The 12,219-nt window shown below is 39.8% G+C and overlaps 1 protein-coding gene across 1 annotated transcript in view; it reads left to right on the forward strand.

The window, feature by feature from the left end:
* The window catches only part of LOC121878950 (protein flightless-1-like), a 134,615-nt gene that overhangs the window by 45,728 nt on the left and 76,668 nt on the right, over window positions 1-12,219 (forward strand).

Raw genomic sequence — 12,219 nt, forward strand, 5'->3', positions numbered from 1 at the left:
GGGGTAGGCTATATAAAATGCCGGTAGTGGCGATATTAGTTTTAGGGCTGGAGGGCACATTGTTGTGATACAAGTACTGTATTGGATACATTTAGGACTTGTGGTTGTATTGAGAGGGCACCAGCCATTAATGTTGAGGATCTTGGGTTTTCAACCTGCAGACTTACTGTGCATGGTAATTGTGATCAGTCCTCCATTAATATTTAGTTTTCCAAACAAGAGACATGTAATTGATTGTACTGATTTACTGTAAATAGGATAACATTTGCTATATTTGTTAGTGCTGGCTTTTTTATGTTTAAGAAATTGCCATACTTACATCAAGGTATCTTCTTTTATTAAAATAAATAAAATTTGAAGTTTAATTTCATGGCATATTCATGGTGTTAGAGCAGTATTGCAAAATTTTAGGACTGGTCTACCTTGGGAGTTGTGGTATGCTGACAACATAGTTTTGATAGCAGATAATATTGAAGATGTAGTGCAGAAATTTAAGATATGGAAGGATGTAATGCAGTCAAAGGGTATGAGAGGGAATGTGGCACAAAATAATGATTTGTGTTGTCTGTAAAAGACTTGTGGTTGAAAGTGGAAAAATGACCATTTGTTGTCTGTAAGATGGGTGTTAACAGTATTTCAGTACTGTGCAATGAGTATGGAAAGTGGGTACACAAGACTTACAGTGGTCTTAATGGCAGAATGTAGGATGTTGCTGACTTTGAGTGTGCTGTATGTGCAGGTAATCATGTGACCCGATTAACTCGATAACTGTGGTAGAGTGATTCGCCGATCAACCCCCCTCAGTGGGCAAACAAACAGGTACCGGTATATCGATTTTCCCTGAACATCATTTTAACTCTTGTGGATTAAAATATATCATGTAGAAAAATGTGGAAACCAAATAAGAGTCCATTACTTCCCTTAGTTTGGTTGTGGTGAATGTGTGAAGTCATTTGGTTTGGGGCTTGTGCCAGGCCATGCCACGAGTGGGGGCATGATATGTGAGGGTGAGGGAGGGAGACACGGCAACCACTGGCATGGAATCGTGATCAGAAATTAGGAAGAAGTACTTATTTACCATATTTCATTATTTTCTGAATGAGCAAAATTTATTATGGAAAATAGCCTTATTCTATTCACTTATGGAATTAGTTATGAATGCAGATTGAGTGAGAAAATCACATATTCACTCCCACATATTGTTGGGGTTCGTAACAATACTATTTAAACTATTTACAACATACCACAGAGCATTCAGTAGTTCTTTACGGAGTGGTAATCCCTATAACGGGCGAGGACGCACGTCTTGACTTCGTGACCAAGATATGACCGTGTCATCAGCGGTGTTGGTGGGATGATAACCCAGTGGGACAACTGGCGAGTGTAAACATAACATACTTCACCCTGCGAGATATGAAATATTTCACGCGCTGCTTTCAAAACACTCTGAATTCCAGAATATATGTCACTGTTCCTCTGTTTATCATTCAAGATTGTATGTTGCAGTTATCGGGTTAAGGTTGGGAAAGCTCTGCATGGGGACATATCCCTAGACTGTGTCGATGAGTTGTCTTGATCATTACTGGAGATGGTGTCAATGCTAGCTTAGCTGCAAGAGTCAGAAGTTGCCAAAAGAAGCTTTGGGAGCTATTGCCTTTATTGACCATACAAGCACCTTTTCTTCTCTTGAAAGTAAAAATGTACAGGTTTGTAGCCAGCATGAGCAGTGTGTTATTGTATGACAGGTAAACCATTCACTGTGGCTGGTCTGATTTTTAATTAAACCCTCAGTATGACAACTTTTGACACATACGGTAAGTCCTCACTTAACGTCGTCCCGCTTAACGTTGTTTCGGTACTACGTCGCTGAACTTTAGAGACCAAAAATTTTTTTAACGTCCCGGTGATCCAATACAACGACATTTTGAGTCGTCACGGACTACTTTCTACTGCGCATCATCCGCTCTCGTCTGGTCGCGCTACGCTCTATCAGCTCGGCACGCTGCCCTCACTCGCGGAACATCACAGCGTCCTCAAGCAACAACGCCAAGCTCGTCTCTGTTACGACTTATCATTCGTGCGCGCTTAAGTAATTTTGCTCTAAAACTGTACTCTAGCCATTCGAAATGGCTTCCAAGCACTCATCAAGACCATTACCCTTGCTACGAAAATGGATGTATTAACCTGATTTGAAAAAGGGGAACGTGCCGTGGACATAGCCTCTGTGCTTGGCCTAACCCCCACAACGGTGAGTACTATCTGGACCAACACTGACAAGATTAAGGATAGTGCTGGAAGTGGTTCTTTTCTGAGTGCTACTAAGATGACTCGTATTAGAAGCACTGTGACAGAGAAGGTGGAAAAGATGCTGGCAATGTGGATGGAGGACCAGAATCAACGCAATGCCCCTGTGAGCCTTATGGTTATCCAGCATAAGGCCAGATCCCTGTTTGACGACTTAAAGGCAGAAGAGGGTGAAGGATCGAAGGAAGAGACCTTTACGGCCAGCCAAGGATGGTTTCAACGATTTAAGCATTGTTATAATTTCCACAATATTAAGATGACTGGTGAAGCTGCCAGTTCAGATACGGTTGTTGCCGAGACATTCCCACCAGAATTCAAACGGATTATCCAGCAAGGAGGCTACTCACCGAAGCAAGTCTTCAATGTGGATGAGACTGGTCTCTTTTGGAAGAGGATGTCTGAGAGGACCTATATCTCCAAAGAGGAGAAAAGAGCGCCAGGTTCTAAAGCAGCAAAAGACCGCTTGACGCTGCTGCTTGGGGTGAACGCTGCCGGCGACTTCAAGCTGAAGCCTATGCTGATTTCTTGCGCTGCCAACCCACGGGCTCTGAAAGGTTACTCTAAGGATTACCTTCCTGTCATTTACAAGGCATGGATAATCGGCGCCACACTGAGCCACTGGTTAAACGTGTACGCTGTCCCTGCAATGAAGGAAAACTATGCCAAGGAGAACCTTAACTTCAAAATTCTTCTGTTCCCTGACAATGCTCCAGCTCATCCTCCCAATCTCGATGACTTGCATGACAGTGCGAAAGTTGTGTTTCTGCCTCCCAACACGACAGCACTGCTGCAGCCTATGGACCAAGGTGTCATCGCTGCATTCAAGGCGTATTATATCTGTACCATGGCCCAGCTGCTCAAGGCTACAGACGGAGAAAATAAACCAATGATCCGAGAATATTGGCGGGGCTTCAACATTCTTCATGCAATTGACAACATTGGCAAGGCATGGGAAGAGGTTTCAGAAAGTTGCCTGAATGGTGTGTGACGTAAACTGTGGCCCGAGTGCATCAACAGTTTTACGGGATTCACGGACTTAGTCCCAGCCTTGAATAGGGATATCCTCAGCTTGGCTAGACAGGCAGGCTTTGATGAGCTGGAATCAAGAGGATATTGAGGACGTCCTGGCATCCCATACAGAAGAGTTCACCAATGAAGATCTGCAACAATTAACAGAACACAGTCCAGTTGAAGACGACGACAACGAAGAAGAGCCTCAATGAACGCTAACTTCAAAGAGGTTGGCAGAATCGTTGAACATGTTCCAGCAAGCAATGCAAATGCTTCTAGATGACGACCCAAATAGAGAACGTAGCTCAAAGGTTCAACACAACATTGAGGACAGTCTTGGTTGCTACACCGAGATCAATAAGGAGAAGAAGATGAGTAGCACCAATCAGTCAACACTGGATTAATTTTTTCGTTGCGGGACGGCAGGAGCTTCTTCACAACAGCCGGCAGCTGAGGAGGAGCAAACAACAACGGAGGAGGAGCAACCAGCAACCAGTCAGAGCAGGAGGAGGAGGAGGAGGCAGCCGCAGAGTCTCAGTGACTCACCGCCCTCCTCTCCCCCCCTCCTCCTCTCCCGTCATCCTCCTCCTTCACTGCACTACCCACCACACACTCGCTCTACCACCTCCGCCAATCGGTGAGCTACAATACAAACTTAGTACTGTGGTTCTATATACAGGTGCTCCCGACTTACGACGGGGTTAGGGACCCAAATCCAGGTCGTAAGTCCGACATAGATTAAAAAAAAAAAAAAAAAAAAAAAAAAAAAAAAAAAAAAAAAAAAAAAAAAAAAATCTACAATGAAATACAGTACAATAAAAGTAATAAATAATGAGGAATGTATACAGTGTGACTGAGCACTTACCTTTAATGTAGTCAGCTGAATGCATACAGGGCCCCCATAATTTTCTATTTACAGGTATACATGGAGACTATATTAATTGGATGAAGCAGAGGAGGAGACAGGGCTGGGTGGGTCATCAATGTCGCTTTCTTCAGACAGGTTTATGTACTGTGGAAACTTGCTGGTTGAAGGTATTGGATCATCTTAAGGGAGTGAAGAGGCAGCACTGGGGGACTTTTTAAAATAGATGTCCAATTTAGACCACAGTTTGTTTTTCTTTTCATTATAAATTTCTCTGTAGCAAGCAAGTGCATCTTGGATCATTCTGTCAACTTTGGCATAACGCTCATAATTTTGATCCATACCATCAAACATTTGCATTCCTTTATTAATTGCAGCAAATGCCTCTGCCATTTGTTTCACTGAAAACTTTTTTGGGGGTGCAGGTTCTTCTTCTACATTTTGTCTCTTTTCTTCCTCTGCAATTTTCTGTGCATCTAGTTCAATAAGGTCCTCGTTACTGAGCTCTTCTGCTACACTTTCAACCAACTGTTCAACATCTTCATTATCAATTTCTAACTCCAGCTGTTTACCTAACTCCACTATCTTGTTACTAATATCCGAAATAACTTCATTTTCATTAAATGCTTTGAAACTGTTCACATATCTTTTCAGGATTTTCTTCCATATTCCATTCATGCAATGTTTTGTAACCTGATCCCATGCTGCATTAATGTTCTTTATACATGACAAAACGTTGTACTCCTTCCAAAACTCTGAGCGTTTTCTCACCTTCAGTAGCAGCAACAGCCTGAGGGAAGATCATGCGTAAATAATACGCTTTAAAGGCAGCAATAGCACCTTGATCCATGGGTTGGATGATAGAGGTAGTGTTAGGTGGAATGTAGACTACCTTAACATCAGGGTGCATGTCGTCCAGGTGTGGTGGGTGTCCCGGAGCATTATCCAAAATCAGCAAAATCTTGAATGGAATCCGTTGTTGCAGACAATATTCCTTGGCTCGTGGAATGAAACAAGTCATGAACCAATCCTCAAACAGTGCTAAGGTCATCCAGGCTCTCTTATTTCTGCGATAAAACACTGGCAGTGTGTGCTTGCTGACATGTTTAAAAGCCCTGGGGTTCTCTGAATAATAGATCATGAAGGGCTTTGGCTTGAAACCAGCAACATCCCCCCCCCCCAACAGAAGTGTAATTCTGTCCTTGAATGCCTTGAATCCTGGCATTGTTTTCGCCTCTTTGTGGATGTATGTCCGCTCAGGCATGCGCTTCCACAATAATCCAGTCTCATCCACATTGAATATTTGCTCAGGCATATAATTCCCTTTCACAATCACTTCATCTAACTCCTCCTTAAAAGCTTTGGCAGCACCAACATCGGCACCAGCTGCCTCTCCACTCACCTTAACATTGTGTAGACTGTAGCGTTTTTTAAATCTATCAAACCACCCATGACTTCCTGTAAAGGATCACATTCATCTCCTGCCTGCTCCTTCAGGCCTTGGAACAGGCTTCTTGCTTTAGCCTGTATGGTTAGAACACTTAAGGGTACGTGCTTCTGTATCTGGTCTTCAATCCATATCACAATAATTTTTCCATATCGTGAATTGGACCTTGTCTTTTCTTTGAAATTATAGTTCCCTTTATAGGTGTTAACCCTTTCACTACATCACGAATATGTTCCTTGTCCTTCAGAATATTGGATATGGTCGAATGTGAGAAACCCAGGTCACGTGAGATTGTTGCTACAGTTTTTTCATTCTCATGCTGTGATATTATCTTCTTTTTCATCTCAAAAGTAATTGCCTGTCTCCTTTTCTTTGGAGCACCACCAGCACTCTCACTCTTATGCTTTCCAGTCATTATAAGGTCAATTAAATACGATAATAACGAAAGTTCACAGCGCGATCAGTATAGGATACGATAGCCAAACACCAACTAAGCGCTCCACTGAGTGAGTGTACCCACACGGCAACCCAAGCCGCTCCACGCTCTCGCCCGGTACAGAAACGTTTCGGTATAGAAAATGCGCGCGTCATTTGAAAATATTTTTGGTCACTACTGCCGCGGTCGTATGTCCCGACGGTCGTAAGGTCAGAGCAGGTCTTAAGTACCGATGGACGAAAGTCCAAGCAGTCGTAAGTCGGGGACTACCTGTACTATACTCTATAACAGGGGTGGCCAACCTTTTGTGTGATGTGATCTACTTTTTCCACAGTTACCCTGATGCGATCTACCAGCCTAATATTCACCCATTGCCATAAAATACGCAGATTTGCAGAGAGAGAGAGAGTAAACAAATAATATTTTTTAATAATTGTTATGATATATTGTTGTACTATTAACAAAATCACTGAAACTCTGAAATAAGTCTTCATCTCGAGTTTTTCCTTTTAATGGTAGTAGAATTTTCGGCAGTTCCTCTTTGGTACTCATGTCTTTAAACACCATTCTCATGAAAATACATAATTGTGATGTATCGACCACATCAGTAGACTCATCAAATTGTAATGAAAAGAACACACACTCACGTATGTCTTTATTCAGTTGTTCACCCAAATCCTCAGCCATAAATTCACAGTGCTTCATGACAATGTTTCTTGATAACTGAACATCCCTAATGTAAAACAGTATTTCAGACTTATTTTTGAAATTTTCAAACAACGAATATGTTGCTTCTAAAAAGGCCTCTGAATATTTCTCCATTTTGAAATGTTTTTTATGCTTTGTAAGTACTCGACTCACCCTGAATGATGCAATGGTTGCTTCCCTTGATTTTGAGCTTGCTTCTGTAAAAAGAGTTTGTTGTGCAGTGAGCTGTGATTTCAGTTCATGAACTTTCCTCTTTCATAGCTCACTTTTGGGTGGGAAATGATTATCATACTTCTTGTGAAAAATTTTGAAATGCCTTTCAGGATTTTCTTTCTTAGCTAGAGCTGGAGACGCATGGCAGATCAAACACAGACACTTCAAATTATTCATGGTAAAAAAATAGTCTTCTTCCCATTCATTGTGAAAATGGTAAATTTGGGTATTTTTAGTACTTGGTCCAGAACTCATTTTTGGTTCAGTTGATGGCCAATAACCTATATTTAGAAAAGATTAAGTCTACGTGAATTTGAGAATTACTTTTTTCCATGACTTTTCCTACATGAATATGAGAATTACTAGTAACAGCGTAACGTTCTTAACTTTTTTTTTAATAAGCAGTTGTCATCGGCTAGTGTGGACACTTCTGTCTACTCTAGGGTTGCGGCAAGAACTGTCGCTAAGCTAAAAAGTCAGTACCGTATGTCTCGGCCTATAAGACAGAATTTGAACCTTAAAAAAATCAGCCCAAAATTAGGGGTCGTCTTAAGCACCAGGTATAAAATTCTTACCTCAAAAATAGTGTGATTTAGCGTGTCAAGAGTGGTGATAGAGAACATTGTAAACCACTCACAAGGTCCTACCACTAATTATTTTATACTGAAACTTACGTTTAGGAAGCTGGATTAAAATTAAGATTACCGGTATACAGTCATGCGCCGGTTAACGTCCGATCGCATATTCGTCCGTGCCCCCCCATAAAAAACTTCCGTGGCGCCTGCTGGACCACCACTCCACGACCCCCTGACAGAGACACGATGATCCTCCCCATACTGGTCAGATAATTATGTGTTAAAGGAATATGCTTCCTTCCTTAGGCTTTTTTTAAGCATTTGCCTCCAGGTGTAATGTTAACCTACATCTATTCAGGATAAAATCTTTCACCTACAAATTGACAATAACACATTGCTGTAATCAGACATATCTAGTTGCCTCAACAATTGCAACCCCAGTTGCAATTCGGGTTGCAATTTCAAATTCTGTGTCATTACTAAGGAATAGCGAAGTCTCTGGTGCACTCTAAGATTAAGAGAGAAAACGGAGGACTCGGGCGTCCTGATGTGTGAGAAAACGGACTCGTATGATGGAGGACCAAATAAAAAAAGCATAGCTACATGTTTTGTGGACTACAGTATTGAGGTACCCTTTTTATCACTTTGTAATAAACCTAGCCATGCCTATGTGTGTTTATGATATTTTCCATAACATTATATATATATTTAGTGGGTCTAAATGGTCGTAAAATGGGAAACTTGGGATTGGGTCTTGGGTGCCTGAACCAATTAGAATAAATCCCATAGGTTCTGTACTTTCGTTATTGCGTTATTTGTTATCACGCACTCGGCGGGGTCCCAATTAGGCGCGATAACCAAGGGATGATTGTACTGTACTGTATATGTGTACTTGTAACACTGGCCAGTTGCTTCTGGTGTTATGGTACAGGGGTACCACGTGACAGCACTAGGATCCCGCTTCCTCTATCAAGGAATAATTTATATTGAAAAAAAAAAACATTCAAATAATGGGACATAGCGAACCTAAATGGCCCTAGAGCGGGCACAGTCACGTTTACGTCACGTATGCATAGCGTATTCTTATAGATTGTGCTGCCAGGCGTACGTTATCTAGTGAATTTAGTCAATATTGTACAGTAACAATGGACCTAAGTGCAAACCTGTATTGTACATGTGCTAAATGATTACGATACTAAAATTGTTATGTCTATTGCAAATATAGCTTGTTTATACAGGTCTTCAAATAAATTACTATCTTACAAGAATCCCAGCAATTTAAGTTATATTCACCCAGGTCGTTTGGGTGGCAAATTATGAGAAGAGCTTAGTCACTCTTAAGCAATGATAAATAAACACGCAGGCCTTCAGTGCCAACTGTCAAATCTTATCTCAAATAAATAAACAAACACCAGACATTCTGTCACCTCACCTCCCGCCCCCTCCCCCCCCTGCTCCCTCCCTCTTCCCACACGCTCCTGGCTACCTCCCTCCTTGTGTTCCCAGACAAAAGATTGGTGATTTTTTTGTTTATTTTATGTAATATCTCAGACTAAAGTTAGGATAATATAATTTGCATTGCTGAAATCCTTGCAAGACAGCCAATAATTTGAATATAAACGTCATATATTTTGCTCAAGAGATAAAAATTGTTGTACATTAGTGTACAATACTGTAGTACATTATAATATAAATTTTTTCAACTGTATTTTTGGGTAGATTTACATAAATTTCTTCATTTATTTTCATCCATTTACATGTACACACCATACTAAAATAAACGTAAAAGAAATAAATGACCTAAGTGCAAAGCTGGAGTGCACATGTACTAATTTGATTACGGTACTAAAATTGTTATGTCTAGTGCAAATTATAGCTGTTTATATTCAAATTAATCAGTATCTTACAAGAAAACCAACAATGTTAATTATATTCACCCAGGTCATGTCACTGGTTTTTTATAAGAGAGAAGCTTAGTCACTTAGGAACTGATAAATATACAGGTACACGCGTTAGACCTTGGGCCGGTGCCAACTGTCAAACTTACTACCTCCCCTCCCCCCACGCCCCCCTCGCTCGTTCCCTCCCTCCCTGCCTCCCTCCCTCGTTCCCTCCCTCCCTGCCTCCCTCCCTCTCTCTCCCCCATCTGCCTGGCGTTGCTGGAATCCTTGTAAAACAGTGAATAATTTTAATATAAACGTCATGTATTTTGCACAAGAGATAAAAATTAATCACCTGTATCACATTACAGTAGTGATTTAAGAGTAAAAGTGTATATGTACATATATAGTGTTCCACATACACGTAAGTATAAATACAAAGTTTATGTGATGATCGGACAACGTCCATTTCGGTTAACGTCACATTTCCAAGAACGTATCTAGGACGTTAACCGGCGCATCACTGTATTAAAATAATAAAAATGTATTATAAACCTGTCTAACATACCGTAAAAGAACAATATACCTCGGTAATAAACACAGCTATCATCACCTCCCCCACCTCCCCCCGGCCATTTGCCGGTGACGAGACAAGAAAGGGAAAGAGACTCTGACCGCTGTGGCTATATTTAGCCGTCTTTGTGTTCGAGGTGGTCAGTAATTCATTTTGGTATATTTACTGATCATAATACTTATCTCCTATAAATAATTCATTTAAAATTAATTTTTTACAAAGAGTATTCAGTAAATGACTGCGTTAATTCTTGAAACTACTGACAGTGGTAAATTTAAGATGAGAATGATGAACACTAAGTCAGGTCATTGGATTCGGAGTTTGATCCTTAATGACACCATAAATGTCAGGTCAACTTCACCTACCAGGCATAATGGTAGCCTCCCTTTTTCGCGAAACAAGTTTATAAATTAAAGAAAATACTTGCAGTGTGTTTAATAAATTACAGTACACCTAGACCCCGACTTACGACGGGGTTAGGGACCCAAATCCAGGTCGTAAGTCCGACATGGTCGTAAGTCCGACATAGATAAAAAAAAAAAAAAAAAAAAAAAATAATAATAAAAAATTAATAAAAAATCTACAATGAAATACAGTACAGTAAAAGTAATGAATAATGATGAATGGATACAGTGTGACTGAGCACTTAACCTTTAATGTAGTCAGCTGAATGCACATGGGGCCCCCATAATTTTCTAATTATACATGGAGACTACATTAACTGGAAACGTTTCGGTATAGAAAATGCGTGTCATTTGAAGAAGAAGAAAAATGGTCACAACTACGGCTGCCGTAAGTCCCGACGGTCGTAAGTCGAAGCAGTCGTAAGTTGGGGTCTACCTGTATGTATATGTATATGTATATATATATATATATATATATATATATCTTGATAAAATCACACGGGAAAATGGAAACAACGGAGGTACTCCGTTGTTTCCATTTTCCCGTGTGATTTTATCAAGATTTATCTTATCCACGTTTTCATTGTGGATTTACATGAAATATATATATATATATATATATATATATATATATATATATATATATATATATATATATATATATATATATATATATATATATATATATATATATATATATATATATATTCATAAAATCACACGGGAAGATGGAAACAACGGAGTACCTTAGCTTTCGTCTTTATTCAAGACATCTTCAGAGGCAACTGGATTACATGGACAGAGAGAGGCTTAAATATACAGGGTGACCTAAAAAACATGAGGTCAGGTCAAAATGATGACATCCACTAATCCCCACACCAACACACACGTAGAGGAGCTTAAGAGAAGGGAGGTGACGTGACTAGCCAAGTCAGGTCAGAAAAAAGGGACCCAAAATAACTATCATACATCTAGATCAAAGGTTTTCAAAGCATTTTTAACCTTGGGCCACTGACAAATAAATTTATGTAACATATCAGTTTTGAACTGACCATCACTAAGGTTTATTGATTTTAATTCCTTAATCAAACTAGCTTCAACAAGAAGTCTTTCTGTGACACAAGATGATTTGAATACTTCTAAGCTTTTTTCCCAAGCAATGGGGTGATTATTATTCCTAACATGAACGAACAAGGAAGTGCTTTCAGATGCAGTTCTGATATTATACTTATGTTGTTTGATTCTGAGCTGCAGTGTTTTTCCTGTCTGACCTACATAATTACAATTACATTTGCTACATGGAATACAATAAACACTTCCATTTACATTCAAACTTGGGCTATTCCTTTTTAACATATTGGTAATGGTTGAGTCATACTTGAAAACAACATTAATATTTAGAAGCTTGAGGGACCGAACTAACGGGACAAATTCATTACGATAGGGCAGAGTCAAAATATTCTTAAGTGTAGGAACTTGTCTGGTTTGAGAGGAATGAAAGGATTTTTTAGCCCTTTTAAAACAACGATCAACAAACACAGAAGGGTACCCAAGTTTATGTGCAATAGAACGAATGTGTTTCAATTCATCGTCAATAAATTCAGAGTCACAAATACGCAGACATCTTAAGAACATAACAGAAAAAACTGACATTTTGGTAGACTCAAGGTGATTCGATAAAAAGTGAATGAAACTGTCTACCTGTGTGGGCTTTCTATATACCTTAAATTTATAGTTTTGGCCATTTCTCATGATAAGTATATCAAGAAATGGAAGGGATTCATTTATTTCTCTTTCAATTT

Source organism: Homarus americanus, unplaced genomic scaffold (genome assembly GCF_018991925.1).
Source record: "Homarus americanus isolate GMGI-L3 unplaced genomic scaffold, GMGI_Hamer_2.0 scaffold51859, whole genome shotgun sequence".
NCBI classification, from domain to species: Eukaryota; Metazoa; Arthropoda; class Malacostraca; order Decapoda; family Nephropidae; genus Homarus; species Homarus americanus.